A 16,086-nucleotide genomic window follows, 5' to 3' on the forward strand; every position below is an offset into this window, starting at 1 on the left:
CTAGAGATGATTTAAAGTATACAGGAGGAGGTGTGTAGGTTACTTGCAAATCCTACACCATTTTATCAATATACAAGGGACTTGAGCACCCATGGAGTTTGGTATCCACAGGGGTCCTGCCACCAATCCCCCACAGATACGACGGAACAGCTGTGACTGAGCCAGTGCCAATCAGAAGCACAAATACTTAATAGCAAGAATGAGGAAGAAAGCCTTCCAAGCAGAATCACCTGATTAAATACATAGGGGTGGGAAAGAGAGGGGAACCTTTGGGAAGTGATGAGTAACAGAGTTTGGCTTGAGCACAGGATCGAACTAGGAGAGAAACTGCAAGATAAGTCTGCACAGAGGAATGTCACAGGAAGTCTTAAATTCCATACTTAGGAGTTTGAAACTGGATTTTTTTCTGTATTCGAAAATGTAGAATAGAGAAATGCGATTAAAGCTTCACTAGAAAAATAAACCTGGAATGGAAAGTGAATTAGGATGACATAGAGATAGAAAGCAACTACAGAAATCCAGACAAGACACAATTTATCCATGCAATAACTCATACCTGGATTCCTACAACAGCACCTACTAGTCTTTCTGTCCCCTTCCGGCCCCTCCCATAGCAGCCAGACTGATCTTTTCCAAATGTTTATCTGATGCCCCTATCCTCATCTTTAAAGCCCTTTGCCCTTGCATGAAAATTCAGGTTGTGGCCCTGATCTGCCTGGCCCTGGGCTAGGTATTCTGCTTTATTTCATGACACTAGGCTTCAGCCATACTGGTCTCCTTTCTGTTCCTCAAATAGACCAAGCTCTTTCTACCACAGGACCTTTGCACATGCTGGTTTTTTGTCTGCCATTCTCTTTCCCCTTTCATTATGTGGCTTGCTACCTTTTTCAGGCTTCTGTGACTCATGCCTAAAGTAAGAACTCCTTTGTTATTCTCTACTCATCCCATAGCTTTTTAAACTCATACCATTTAATGAAACTTAATTTTTGTTTGTTTCTTACTTGTTCTTGGTCTTTCTCTCTCCACTAGATCTTAGGTGGCATGAAGGCAGAGCCATGTCTGCTTTATTCACTTCTGCAGTCCCAGCTCTTAGCACAGAGTAGGTGTTCACTAACATTTATTGCTGAATACATGTTGATGATCTACACTGTATGGCAGGCATTGTAATAGGTCCTGAAGAGACAGCATTGAGTAGGAGAGTATTATTGTCAAGTAGCTAATGATCTAGAAAAGGGAGACAGACATGGAAACAGAGCATGGCAATGGAGACAAGAGTAGAGTCAAGCCGACCAACTAGGAGACTCTTCTCACTGTTTAGGCAAGAAACGATGAGGGTCAGAGAGATGTTTAAGTGGGAAAAACTACAGCACTTTTAGGGAGGAGAGAAAGGATGAGTGTAGGCCATCACCCCGATTTTTGGATGAAAGAGAGTGATTACAGTGGAAAAGTCTGAAAAGGGCCATTGAGGAATATTTTAGATGCAGAACTACAAGTCTTAGCAACTGGTAAGGTTTCGAGGAAGAGACAGAAATCAAATGATGACTGAGCTTTGAAGCCAGGGAGGCTGCAAGGATGGTACTTACTGTTCTTACCCAAAGCAAAGATTCTGGGAGAAGGAGAGAGGAAAAGAATTTGAAAAATTGATATTCATTCTTAATTTTCACAACCTTCTCCTCAAACTTAAAGCCTGCCTTTTTATGCAGTACATGGGAAGTGCAGTTTTAAGTCTTATTTAAAATAGAAAATTTTGATGTTTCAACCAGAGAAGTAAGCAGTTTCATCCATAGTGTGAGAAGGCAAGTCAGGACTACAAATAACAAACACTGAACTAGTGGCCTAAGCCCAGCCACTCTCTGTCATCAACTACCGCTTATTCCACCACACCCAGAGAACAGCAAAGATTTTTAAAGAGGAAAGATTTCATGTAGGGAGAAATATACTTAAAGAAAACCAAAATTCAAGTATATAATTGCACCCAAAAAAGAAACTTAGGCAATTTTTGTGAGCTTTGGGCATCAGGAATACTCACTGATGGTCTGAAAAAATTAATTCCTGGGCTAGATTTGACTGTGAGAAGATAGCCTTCCAGAACCAAATTTTTTTAAATTCAAGTATTATTTTCAAGAAGTAGAAGCAAACATGCATCTCTGATGATTAAGTTGGCTTCAAGATTCTGCAAAGAGAACTTTCAGCCAACTTTCTACCCTCTGAACCTTCCCACTGGCTATAATTTATGTCCATGAACGGCACTCATGTAAACATGTCCAACTTTCTATGGCTACTTGGAAAAATTGGCCTCAGAATATGGTCTACTCAGTGACTGCCCAGAACTTAATTAAAATTCCCAATGGACTAAGCTGACTTCAAGTGGTGCCATAATTAAACTTCCTAAAGCTCTTCTGCAGAAAAATATGACATGAATCCCAAGTCCAGCCACGATCAATCTTGAATACTCCAAGCGCCATAATTCATATTGAAGCTGTCTCTACACTGGCAAGTGTTTTCCAAACAAAATTTATGTTTAAGCAAATGAGCAATTCATTTGGAACAGGCTTAACAGATCAAATGCATTTGTATTGGTAGAAAATGATTTTCCAAAGAGTCATGGAGGCAAAACAAATACCTTCTTGGAGTAAACCTGACTTGCTTCAAAAACATACCCAAAGTCTTCGAAAAATCATTTCCATTTCCCTAGTCACCTGTGAGATCTCACCATGAGACTGATGATGTTGCTGGGGGGAAATTCTATTCTTCAAGAGTTTAACAACATAATAGGGAGATAAGTGTGTCTTCGTGGAAAACAATGGATTTTGGAAGCAGAGAGACTTAGATTCAAATATCGGTTCTCCCACTCTTAATATTTGGCATGTAATGTAACCTCTTTTGCCTTAGCTTCCTGTGTTTTCAAAAGGGATTATGCCACCAATGCCATATCAGTGTCACAAGAATCAAATGAGACAATGTACATAAAGTAACTAGAATGATGCCTAATATAAGGTACACAGTAGACAGATTTTAGGTAATTTTTCCTTTATTTTGCTGGAAAGAAACAGCTATGCACATATTGAAAAATGCCACCCTCGCCTTGGTACATCTCTAGGTTGCAGCCATGAAATCTGCATTTGTCACCTTTTCTTTTACTTCTGTTCACATTCAAGTTAATTTCCCCTTCTATTCTCAAATCCACTTTGTTGTAGTCTCTTTTATTTTCCAAGATAGAGCTTAATTTTTTCCCCCAGAAAGTCTTCCCCATATCATCAGAAACCATGTACTGACCCAGTACATCTCATGGCTATACTAACCTGATCTATCTCCCCCACAGATGCTCAACATTTTGAGGGTGGAGCCAACGTCTAACTGAACTGCTCCCAAGTGTGCTAAGCTAATATCAGTTGATGAGGTCACTTGGTATGAAACTGGTATATTAGGGCTTTAGTAGAGGGGACAGTAGAAGTAGGAGGAGAGGTGGTCAGAGAGACTGGCATAAGCTTGACCATCTAAGTTTAGATTTTATTCTACTGGCAATGGGAAGATAGTAGAGGAACGGCAAGTCTGACTTCTATTTTATAAGAGCCACACTCTCCTGAAGTACATAAATCAAAATTCAGAGGGTGGAAGAAACATGACCAGTTATCAGACGATTGTAACAGTCCAGGAGAGAGCTAACGATGGTTTACATGTTTTGGTAGAGGGGGCTGTGGAAGAAGTGGACATGTGTGAGATGGAGTCAACACAGTTTGCTGATGGACTGTATACAGGGGTGAGAGCAAGGAGTCAAGAATGATCCCGGGCTTCCCTGGTGGCTCAGTGGATAAGAATCCACCTGCCAATGCAGGGGACACAGGTTCGAGCCCTGGTCCGGGAAGATCCCACATGCCACAGAGCAACTAAGCCCGTGCGCCACAACTACTGAGCCTGTGCTCTAGAGCCCACAAGCCACAACTACTGAAGCCCGCACGCCTAGAACCTGTGCTCCACAACAAGATAAGCCACTGCAATGAGAAGCCCGTGCACTGCAACAAAGAGCAGCCCCCGCTTACCGCAACTAGAGAAAGCCCGTGAACAGCAACGAAGACCCAACGCAGGAAAAATAAAATAAATAAAATAAATTTATTAAAAAAATACTTTAAAAAACAAAAAAGAGGGCTTCCCTGGTGGCGCAGTGGTTGAGAATCTGCTTGCTAATGCAGGGGACATGGGTTTGAGCCCTGGTCTGGGAGGATCCCACATGCCGCGGAGCAACTAGGCCCGTGAGCCACAACTACTGAGCCTGCACGTCTGGAGCCTGTGCTCCGCAACAAGAGAGGCCGCCATAGTGAGAGGCCCGCGCAACGCGATGAAGAGTGGCCCCCGCTTGCCACAACTAGAGAAAGCCCTCGCACAGAAACGAAGACCCAACACAGCAAAAATAAATAAATTAATTAATAAACTCCTACCCCCAACATCTTCTTAAAAAAAGAATGATCCCAAGTTTTGCAGCCTGGGCAACCGGGTGAATCATGACACTGTCTGCTGAGACAGGGAACATCCTGAGCACCTCTCCCTCCTGTGCAGGACTGTGTTTCACTCACCTTCTTCTCCCCACTGCTTATCACAGTGCCTGATAGACAAGTAGTGCCTGACAAATGTAAGTTGCAGAAGTGGTCTGCTAGATTTCCCATAGCAAAAATCATCCATAATATTTGAAATGTTTCCTGTGATCCTTTGGGCTTTAACTGAACTGAAACACAGATTCACTGTTTACTACAACGTTGTAAGAATGTGGGTTTTCCATTCTGTGGGCTTAAACTCTAGATGGCTGAAGGCCAAACAGGATTCTGTCTCCATACACGCATAACAAGGCCATGCATCACGCTCCTCTAGTGACGTACCTACTCAGGACCTAGGAAATCCTGAACAATGATAAACTACTCCAAGTGATGGTCTGAGGCTGCCAGAATGAGATATTCATGTGGGATTAGTCAAGGAGTGTAAGCTTACTGAGGACAAAGCCTGTGAGGGACTTAACTCCGTACACATTAGAGGACCTTGCACATATTAGGCCAGACTGTATGTCTAACACTGCTATATAATCTTCATACATCTAGTTTAGTACAAAAATAAGTATGTGTAGAAAGGGGATGAAATTAACCATGATAAATTGTAAACAAATAAGAAGACTCACCTACAAAGAACTTTAAGAGTAAATTATGGTATCTTCTAGTGTCATCTACTGCTTACTTCTTGAGATACAGAGTGAGTCTAGGTGATCTCTTTCACCGTTTTAATGATATGCATCCTTAAGGTTAAAATACAAGAAGCTTTTTCAGTACAGCCATTATCTTGGCACCCACTCAGGGTAACGAAATTTCTTACACATTGGGTATAGGGCAGGATTCCTAGACCTCATCACTACTAACATTGGGGTTGGGTAATTCTTCATTGCAGGGGGCTGCCCCGTGCACTGTAGAATGTTTAGCAGCATCCCTGGACTCTACCCACTACATGCTAGTAGCAACCTCACTCCAACTGTGATATCCAAAAATGTCTCCAGACATTGCCAAATGTTCCCTAGGGGGCAAAACCATCCCAATTGAGAACCTCTAGTACAGGGAAAATGAATTAATATTCATACATTCATTTATTCATTCTTTAAACTATTTGAATGCCTACCAAGAAGTAAGCAAGCCTCTGGGAATACACTGGGGGATGAAACAGATACGGTCTCTGCCAAAATGGAGCTTCCAGCAGAAAAGAGAAAGAGGCAACCAACAAGTACACAAATACATGCCTGCAATAAGTTTTTTTTTTTTTTTTTTACAGTAGGTCCTTGTCGGTTATCTATTTTAAATATAGCAGTGTGTACATGTCAATCCCAAACTCCCAATCTATCCCTCCCCCTGCACCCTGCCTTCCCCCCGGCCGTAACCTTAAGTTTGCTCTGTAAGTCTCTGAGTCTGTTTTGTAAGTTCATTTGTATCATTTTTTTTAAGATTCCACATAGAAGCGATATCACATGATATTTATCTTTCTCTGTCTGACTTACTTCACTTAGTATGATAATCTCCAGGTCCATCCATGTTGCTGAAAATGGCATTATTTCATTCATGCCTGCAATAAGTTTTATGAAAGAAAAGAAAAGGGTGTCCTGGACAGGATAGTGAGGGAGGGCATCTATGAAGAGGTGGCATTTAAACTGTGACCTGAAGAACGAGGAGAAGCCGGCCAGGGAAGAGTGGGAAGAGGAGTGTCTGAGTCCGAGAGAACAGCATGTGTGAAGCCCTTGCTATGACCCAGACAGTGTGCTGGTCCCACTCCACGCACGTGTCGTTTAGGAAGGGCGCCCTAGGTCCTGGCTGCCCACAGCAATCCCACGTGCACCTGTGGTCCTCTGACTATTCAGATGATGAATTAGACTGCCACCTTACATTCAAATATTACAACATTTGAAGGGGATTTGGTTCCTCTCTCTATGCTACACATAGGCTTGCCTCAGAGATATTGCAAGTTTGGTTCTAGACCACTGCCATAAAGCGAATATGGCGATAAAGCAAGTCATGTGAATTCTTTGGTTTCTCAGTGCATATAAAAGTTATGTTTACACTGTACTGTAGTCTACTAAGTGTGCAATATCTTTCTGTCTAAAAAAATGATGTTTGTACCTTAATTTAAAAATACTTTATTGCTAAAAAATGCTAACCATCATCTAAGCCTTCAGAGAGTTGTAATCTTTTTGCCTCGATGTTTGTGGCTGCTGGCTGATCAGGGTGATGGTTGCTGAAGGCTGGGGTGGCCGTGGCACTTTCTTAAAATAAGACAACAATGAAGTTTGCTGCACTGATTGACTCTTCCCTTCACAAATGATTTCTCTGTAGCATGCAATGCTGTCTGAGAGCATTTGACCTGCAGTGGAACTTCTTTAAAAATTGGAGTCAATCCTCTCAAACCCTGCTGCTTTATCAACTAAGGTGATGTTATATTCTAAATCTTTGTTGTCATTTCAACAATCTTCACAGCATCTTCACCACAAGTAGATTCCATCTCAAGACACTTTCTTTGCTCATCCATAAGAAGCAACTCCTCGTCCATTAAGGTTTTATCATGAGATTGCAGCAATCCAGTCACATCTTCACGCTCCACTTCTAATTCTAGTTCTCTTGCTATTTCCACCACAAATGCAATAACTTCCTCCACTGAGGTCTTGAACCCCACAGAGTCATCCATGAGGGTTGGAACCAACTTCTTCCACACCCCTGTGATTGTTGATATTTTGACCCCTTCACATGAATCACAGATGTGATTCCTTCCTTTCCAGAAGGTTTTCAATTTACTTTGCCCAGATCCATCAGAGAATCACTATCTATGGGCAGCTATAGCCTTAGGAAATGTATTCCTTAAATAGTAAAACTTGAATGTTGAAATGACTCCTTGATCCATGGGCTGCAGAATGGATGTTGTGTTAGCAGGCAGGAAAACAACCTGAATCTCCTTGTACATCTCCATCACAGCTCTTGGGTGACCAGGTGCTTTGTCAGTGAGCAGTAATGTTTTGAAATGATTCTTTTTTTCAGAGCAGTAAGTGGGCTTAAGATATTTAGTAGCCTGTGGGCCGGTGAAACACCCTTTCTTTTGGATCAGCCATCTGCAGTGGCACCGCTGCCAGTTTGCAGATTTTCGTGAAGACCCTGACAGGAAGACCATCACTCTCGAGGTCGAACCCTTGGATACAATAGAAAATGTAAAGGCCAAGATCCAGGACAAGGAAGGAATTTCCCCTGACCAGCAAAGACTGATCCTTGCTGGCAAGCAACTGGAAGATGGATGTACTTTGTTTGACTACAACATTCAAAAGGAGTCCACGCTTCATATTGTGTTGAGACTTCATGGTGGTGCTAAGAAAAGGAAGAAGTCTTACACCACTCCCAAGAAGAACAAGCATAAGAGAAAGAAGGTTAAGCTGGCTGTCCTGAAATACTATAAGGTGGATGAGAATGGCAAAATCAGTCGCCTTCGTCAGGAGTGCCCTTCAGATGACTATGGTGCTGGAGATTTTATGGCCAGCCACTTTGACAGACATTACTGTGGCAAATGTTGTCTGACCGATTCTTTCAACAAACCAGAACACAAGTAACTGTATATTGGTTAATAAAAGACATGAACTAATGGAAAAAAAATATTTAGTAAACCATGTTGTCAACAGATGTACTGTCATCCAGGCTTTGTTGTTCCATTTATAGAGCCCAGGCAGAGTATATTTAGCATAATTCTTAAGGGCCCTAGGAGTTTCAGAATGGTAATTGAACATTGGCTTCAACTGAAAGTCACCAGCTACATTGACCCCTAACAGGAGAGTCAGCCTGTCCTTTGAAGCTTTGAAACTAGGCATTGACTTCTCCTATCCAGCTATGAAAGTCCTACATGGCATCTTCCAATAGAAGGCTGTTTCATCTATATTGAAATTCTGTTGTTTAGTGTAGTCACCTTCATTAATGATCTTAGCTAGATCTTCTGGATAACTTGCTGCAGCTTCTATATCAGCACTTGCTGCTTCACCTTGCACTTTTATGTTATATATATGGCTTCTTTCCTTAAACCTCATGAACCAAACTCTGCTAGTTTCAAACCTTTCTTCTTCTGAAGCTTCTTCACCACTCTCAACCTTCACAGAATTGAAGAGTTAGGGCCTTGCTCTAGATTAGGTTTTGGATTAAAGGAATGTTGTGGCTGCTTTGACCTTTTATCCAGACCATTAAAACTTTCTCCAGATCAGCAATAAGGCTGTTTCACTTTCTTATCTTTTGCGTGTTCACTGGAGTAGCATTTTTATTTTCCTTCAAGAACTTCTCCTTTACATTTGCAACTTGGTTAACTGTTTGGTGCAAGAGGCCTAGCTTGTGGCCAGTCTTGGATTTCAACATACCTTCTTCACTAAGCTCAATCATTTCTAGCTTTTGATTTAAAGTGAGAGATGTGTGACTCTTCCTTTCACACTTAGAGCTCATTGTAGGATTACTTATTGGCCTAATTTCAATACTGTTGTGTCTCAGGGAATAGGGAGGCCTGAGGGGAGGGAGAGAGTCGAGGAAATGGCCAGTGGGTGGAGCACTCAGAACACACACAACATTTATCGGTTAACTTCCCTGTCTTATATGGGCACAGTTTGTGGCCCTAAAATAATGACAACACTAACATCACAGATCACTAATCACACATCACCATAACATATATAATAATAATGAAAAAGTTGGAAATACTGCAAGGATTACCAAAATGTGACAGGGACATGAAGTGAGCAAATGCCATTGGAAAAACGGCGCCAACAGACTTCCTGGACACAGGGCTGCCACAAACCCTCAACTTGCTAAAAAAAAAAAAAAGGTATCTGCAAAGTGCAGTAAAGTGAAGCACAATAAAACGAGGTCTGCCAGTATAAGAAAGTTGAGCCCCATCTAGGTTAAGTAATTTGTACAAGTTTAAAAGTTAATAAGTGACAAAACCAGGGTATAAAATTTGTGTCCCACCTGACTCCAAAGTCAATGCTTTTTAACTACTCTGCTTTAATGTCTCCCATAGGGAGGGGAAGGATGAAATAAGATAGAAGTATAAGCAGATATGAGATAGTAAAAGTGGAAGTGATAATGTGAAACACAATAAATATTTGAAGAAATGATATGCTTTGCAATGAGATTAAAGCTGGAATTGGGATCATTGGAACCTGATGGCATGATGGCTCCAACAGGACCTGCAATCAAGTGTTCTTAGAAGATCAGAAGCAACTTCCTCACCAAAGTGGTTCTGGAGGACTATTCACAAAGCACGTGGTTGATGGTGGCATCAGCGTACAATAAAAGGAACCCTGCACAGAAGTCAGTTACAAAGGTTCAATTTTTGGCTAAGACACCTGCTAGGCATGGGACCTGAAGTGAATTTCAACCACTGAGATTATTTCCTCATCTCCGTAATAGATATACGGGCACAAATCCTACCTAAATCAAGGTTCGTCAAGAGACTCAAATAAGGTAATGCCTGTGAATGTGCTGTGTAAACTAGAAAGCACAATTTACCATCCTAGTAAAAGCAGGCTTTTAAATATATATATAGCCAATATTTTATTTTTTTATTTTAATTTTTTAATTTAATTTTTTATTGAAGTATAGTTGATGTACAATATTATATGTTACAGATATATAGTAGAGTAATTCACAATTTTTAAGAACTATGCTCCATTTATAGTTATTATAAAGTATTGGCTATATTCCTTGTATTGTACAATATATCCTTGTAGTTTATTTTTTTTGGGGGGGTGCGTTGCATGGCTTGTGGGATCTTAGTTCCCTGACCAGGGATTAAATCCGGGCCCCCAGCAGTGAAAGCGCGGAGTCCTAACCACTGGACCGCCATGGAATTCCCTCCTTGTAGTTTAATTAATTAATTAATTTATTTATTTTAAGTTGTTGTTTTTTTTTTGCTGTACGCGGGACTCTCACTGTTGTGGCCTCTCCCGTTGCGGAGCACAGGCTCCAGACACGCAGGCTCAGTGGCCATGGCTGATGGGCCTAGCTGCTCTGTGGCATGTGGGATCTTCCCGGACCGGGGCACAAACCCGTGTCCCCTGCATTGGCAGGTGGACTCTCAACCACTGCGCCACCATGGAAGCCCCCTTGTAGTTTATTTTATACCTAATAGTTTGTACTTCTTAATCCCCTACCCCTATCTTGCCCGTCCTCCCTTCCCTCTCCCTACTGGTAACCAGTAGTTTGTTCTCTATATCTGTGAGTCTGCTTCTTTTTTCTTATAGTCACTAGTTTGTTGTATTCTTTAGATTTCACATATAAGTGTTAACATACAGTATTTGTCTTTCTCTGTCTGACTTATTTTACTTTGTGTAATGCCCTCCAAGTTCATCCATGTTGCTGCAAATGGCAAAATTTCATTCCTTTTTATGGTGGAGTAGTATTCCATTGTACATACATATACCACACCTTCTTTATCTATTCATCTGTTGATGGACACTTAGGTTGCTTCCACATCTTGGCAACTGTAAATAATGCTGCTATGAACACTGGGGTGCATGTATCTTTTTGAATTACTGTTTTTGTTTTTTTCAGATATATACCCAGGAGTGGAATTGCTGGGTCATATGGTAGAAGGAAATAAAAGGAATCCAAATTAGAAAGGAAGAAGTAAAACTGTCATTATTTGCAAGTCACATGATACTATACATAGAAAATAAAGATGCCACCAGAAAACTACTAGAGCTCATCAATAAATCTGATAAAATTGCAGGATACAAAATTAATATACAGAAATCTATTGCATTTCTATACACTAATAATGAACTATCAGAAAGCGAATTAAGGAAACAATCCTATTTACCAACACCTCAAAAAGAATGAAATACCTAGGAGTAAACCTAATTAAGGAGGCAAAATAACTGTACCCTCAAAACTATAAGATGCTGATGAAAGAAATTGAAGATGACACAAACAGATGGAAAGATATACCATGTTCTTGGATTGGAAGAATCAATATTGTTAAAATGACCATACTACCCAAGGCAATCTACAGATTCAATGCAATTCCTTCAAAATACCAATGACATTTTTCACAGAACTAGAAAAATTTAAAAGTTTGTATGGAAACACAAAAGCCCCTGACTAGCCAAAAGAATCTTGAGAAAGAAGAACAGAGCTGGAGGAATCATGCTCCCTGACTTCAGACTATACTATAAAGCTAAGGTAATCAAAACAGCATGGTACTGGAATAAAAGCAGACACATATAGCAATGGCACAGAATAGAAAGCCCAGAAATAAACCCACACACTTACAGTCAATTAATCTATGACAAAGGAGGCAAGACTATACAATGGAGAAAAGAGTGTCTTCAATAAGTGGAGCTGGGAAAACTGGATAGCTACATATAAAGGAATGAAACTAGAACATTCTCTAAAACCAGATACAAAAATAAACTCAAAATGGATTAAAGACCTAATGTAAGACCAGAAACCATAAAGCTCCTGGAAAAAAATATAAGTAGAACACTCTTTGACATAAATCATAGCAATATTTTCTTGGATCAGTCTCTTAAAGCAAAGGAAATAAAAGCAAAAATAAACACATGGGACCTAATTAAACTTAAAAGCTTTCATGCAGCAAAGGAAGCCATAAACAAAATGTAAAAACAACCTACTGAATGGGAGAAAATATTTGCAAATGATATGGCCAATAAGGGGTTAATATCCAAAATATATAAACAGCTCATACAACTCAACAACAACAACAACAACATAAAAAAACAACCTAATGAAAAAATGGGCAGATGATCTGAACAGACATTTTTCCAAAGAAGATATACAGACGGCCACCAGGCACATGAAAAGATACTCAGTATCACTAATCACAAGGGAAATGCAAATCAAAAACACAATGAGATATCACTTCACACTTGTCAGAATGGCTATCATCAAAAAGAACACAAATAAATGTTGGTGAGGATGTGGATTAAACGGAACCCTTGTACACTGTTGGTGGGAACGTAAATTGGTGCAGCCACTGTGGAAAACAATAGGAGATTCCTCAAAAAACTAAAAAAAAATTGGTTTTTTGAGCCATTAGCATTGCTGCTTAGGTATTCAGTCAACTTCTTTATTTTTTCAATACACTGAATTCTTCAGAAGATCTGAAGATCCCTGGTGGTGCAGTGGTTAAGAATCCGCCTGCCAATGCAGGGGACACGGGTTCGAGCCCTGGTCTAGGAAGATCCCACATGCTGTGGAGCAACTAAGACTGTGTGTCACAACTACTGAGCCTGCACTCTAGAGCCCACGAGCCACAACTACTGAGCCTGCGAGCCACAACTACTGAAGCCTGTGTGCCTAGAGCCCATGCTCCACAACAAGAGAACCCACCGCAATGAGAAGCTCGCTCACCACAACGAACAGTAGCCCCTGCTCGCCACAACTAGAGAAAGCCCACATGCAGAAACAAAGACACAACACAGCCAAAAATTAAAAAAAAAAAAATAAATCTATTAAAAAAATGCACGTTCTCCTGGGAAGAAATATAGATGTGACATTTTCTCATGTCTTGGTTGAACTGTCTGGTCAGATACACTAGTCTGGTTGTAGCTGGATGTAGCAGCTTGATGGATCTGTATGCCACTACATCAATGTTCCCCATTCCACGATGGCCTTCACGAGCTCACCCACAGAGAATTTACTGTATGGCTCTCATAGTTGTTTCTAGTTGGGGAAAAGACTAAACAAAAGAAAAAGAGAAAGTATAGCACTCTGTTCTAGGCAGAAATTACCAAATATCAAGTTGTCACTGCAGTGGTACTTTTTTTGTTTTGCTTTGTTTTTGCGGTACGTGGGCCTCTCACTGTTGTGGCTTCTCCTGTTGCGGAGCACAGGCTCCGAATGCGAAGGCTCAGCGGCCATGGCTCATGGGCCTAGGTGCTCCGCGGCATGTGGGTTCTTCCCGGACCGGGGCATGAACCCGTGTCCCCTGGCAGGCGGACGCTCAACCACTGCTCCACCAGGGAAGCCCTGCAGTGGTACTTTTTCATATCCATCTGTGCTTGTCTGCTTGTACAATCAACACTTATTGTCTGGGATTTCAAGCAGTTAAAAAAAATATTTCTAGAAATACAGTGCCCCTTTGACCTTTAATCAACCTTTCAATTGTCATTTGCTATAACAGAAAAATGTTGGAAAATGCCTATTCTTTTACCTCATTATTTTTTTTCACAGGGAGTCATAGAGGGGCTGTACATTTTTGTTTTTACAGTAGAACAGAAATAAAATTTCTCAACTTATTTGGAAGGGGGTTTTAAGTGACTATCTAAAGTAGCTTCCATGGTGTCTTTTTTAAGCTAATATTTTTTATCAAGTTTATTAAGATATAATTCACATACCATAAAATTAACTCCTTTAAAGTGTACATCTTCAGTGGCTTTTAATATACTCACGGAGTTGTGCAACCATCACCAGTACTCAACGTTAGAACATTTTAATCACCCCAAACAGAAATTTCATACGTATTAACAGTCACTGTCCCGTTCCCAATCCCCTCTCCTCCCTCTCCCAACAGCAACCACTAATCTACTTTCTGTCTGCATAGATTTGCCTATTTTGGACATTTCATACAAATAGAATCATATTACATGTGGCCTTTTGTATCTGGCTTCTTTCATTTAGCATCATGTTGTCAAGGGTCATCCACATTGTAGCATGAATCAGTACTTCATTCCTTTTTTTTAATTTTATTTTCGGCTGCCTTGGGTCCTTGTTGCTGCAGGTGGGCTTCTCTCTAGTTGCGGCAAGCGGGGGCCAACCTTCACTGCGGTGCACGGGCCTCCCACTACAGTGGCCTCCCCTGCTGCGGAGCACAGGCTCCAGGTGCGCAGGCTCAGTAGTTGTGGCTCGCCGGCTCTAGAGCGCAGGCTCAGTAGTTGTGGTGCACGGGCTTAGTTGCTCCACGGCATGTGGGATCCTCCCAGACCAGGGCCCCAACCCGTGTCCCCCTGCACTGGCAGGTGGACTCCCAACCACTGCGCCACCAGGGAAGCCCTTCATTCCTTTTTATAGTCATAATGTTCCACTGCGGACATACCATACTTGCTTATCCATTTATCAGCTGATGGAAATTGGAGCTGTTTCTACTTTTTGCCTGTTATGAATCACACTTCAATGAACATTCATGTACAAGTTTCTGTGTAGACATCCATTTCTCTGAGCTATGTACCTAGGAGTGGAATTGCTGGTTTCCCCCAAAAGTTTAAACAATGGTAATTTAAACAGTTATTGTAGAGATGGGTTATTAAGATAAAATAATTGGAATTCTTCTTATAAAACCACTGTAGGCAGGCAAGAATTTGTATTAGAAAGATTTAATTTAAAGGTTAAAAAGATTGACAGACTATTTCTCAGATTTAATAGCTTGTAATTAAGCTGTTATCAACTTTAACATTTCAAAAGCTATTTTCTTCTTGTAACTGGTCATTATAAGTTAGGTTTCTTTCTGCCTGTTTTAGCACTGCTATTACTATTTATGAATTTCATTACTGTCAAATTATAAATTATACTAAGAAGGATTGCTATGTCAGATCATAACCCTTAGGCCATTTATATGTTTAATTTACAAGGTTTAAAATAGCTGTATTGTTATATTTGTGAATAATTAAATGAGCTAATACTGTGACAGAAAGTATAAAAACAGATGAACATAAAATGTGCTTGCTATTTCATTCATTCACTAGGAATAAGGAATATAGTTTTTTTTATAAAAATCACAGAACACTTTCCTGGCTTTAGTTTGAAAATGCAAGCACTAGTTTTTAGAAGTATTTTCTTAAATATATCATTAAGTACATTTACTGCAATTGAAGTGATTTATGCTCTAAAATAATTGCATGTCAGTCTCGATTAGGGCAGAAGGAATCATCAGGAGAGGCTGAAGTTCGGGGACTAAAAGTGGAGGTTTCAATCAGCCCACTGCAATCAGCCAGCTCCTGACAATGTCCGCAGGACATCCTTAGGAGCTAATTAGGCCTCCAGCTACATCCTCTAGAATCTACACTCTCCATAGTCAATTGTAGGGATGGGGACTTTCAGAACAGACCATGTGATGAAGAGAACTTTTTAATGTTATAATTAACATATGGGTTTAGTCACATCTCCACTTAGTCACATCTCCGTGGAAAAGACCCTAGAGATCTAGAGATGAAATATCCTTGCCCCTATACAAGGCCAAGGCCTCCACTTGTGCCCTAGATCTCATCCCTTCTTACCTACTAAAGGACATCACTCCAGCAACTCCCTACAACTACGCTTGCATTTTCCCCTTTCTACTCCACTGTCCCCACCAGCACACAAACATACTGTCATTTCTCTGATATTACAGAACAAACCACACAAACCTCCTTAGACCTTAATCCTCCTGTCAGCTATCTCCTCATTTTTATGGTTCCATTTGCAGTAAAACACTGGGAAACAGTTCTCTACACATCCTGCCTCTAATTCATCTCCTGATTTGTCCTCTTAAACCAACTATGATCAAGCTTTCACCTCTACCTCCACCAAATTTGATCTTGCCCTGATCAGAAAT

The 16,086-nt window shown here is 40.7% G+C and overlaps 1 pseudogene across 1 annotated transcript; it reads left to right on the forward strand.

Annotated features, from left to right (window-relative positions):
• Positions 1-3,622: 3,622 nt before the first annotated feature.
• Positions 3,623-8,110, forward strand: LOC307069071 (ubiquitin-ribosomal protein eS31 fusion protein-like; annotated as a pseudogene). The gene is made up of 3 exons: positions 3,623-3,760; positions 4,555-4,627; positions 7,618-8,110. The product of its transcript is annotated as a ubiquitin-ribosomal protein eS31 fusion protein-like (transcript).
• Positions 8,111-16,086: the final 7,976 nt, after the last annotated feature.

The sequence above is a fragment of the Hyperoodon ampullatus genome, assembly GCF_949752795.1.
Source record: "Hyperoodon ampullatus genome assembly, chromosome: X".
NCBI classification, from domain to species: Eukaryota; Metazoa; Chordata; class Mammalia; order Artiodactyla; family Ziphiidae; genus Hyperoodon; species Hyperoodon ampullatus.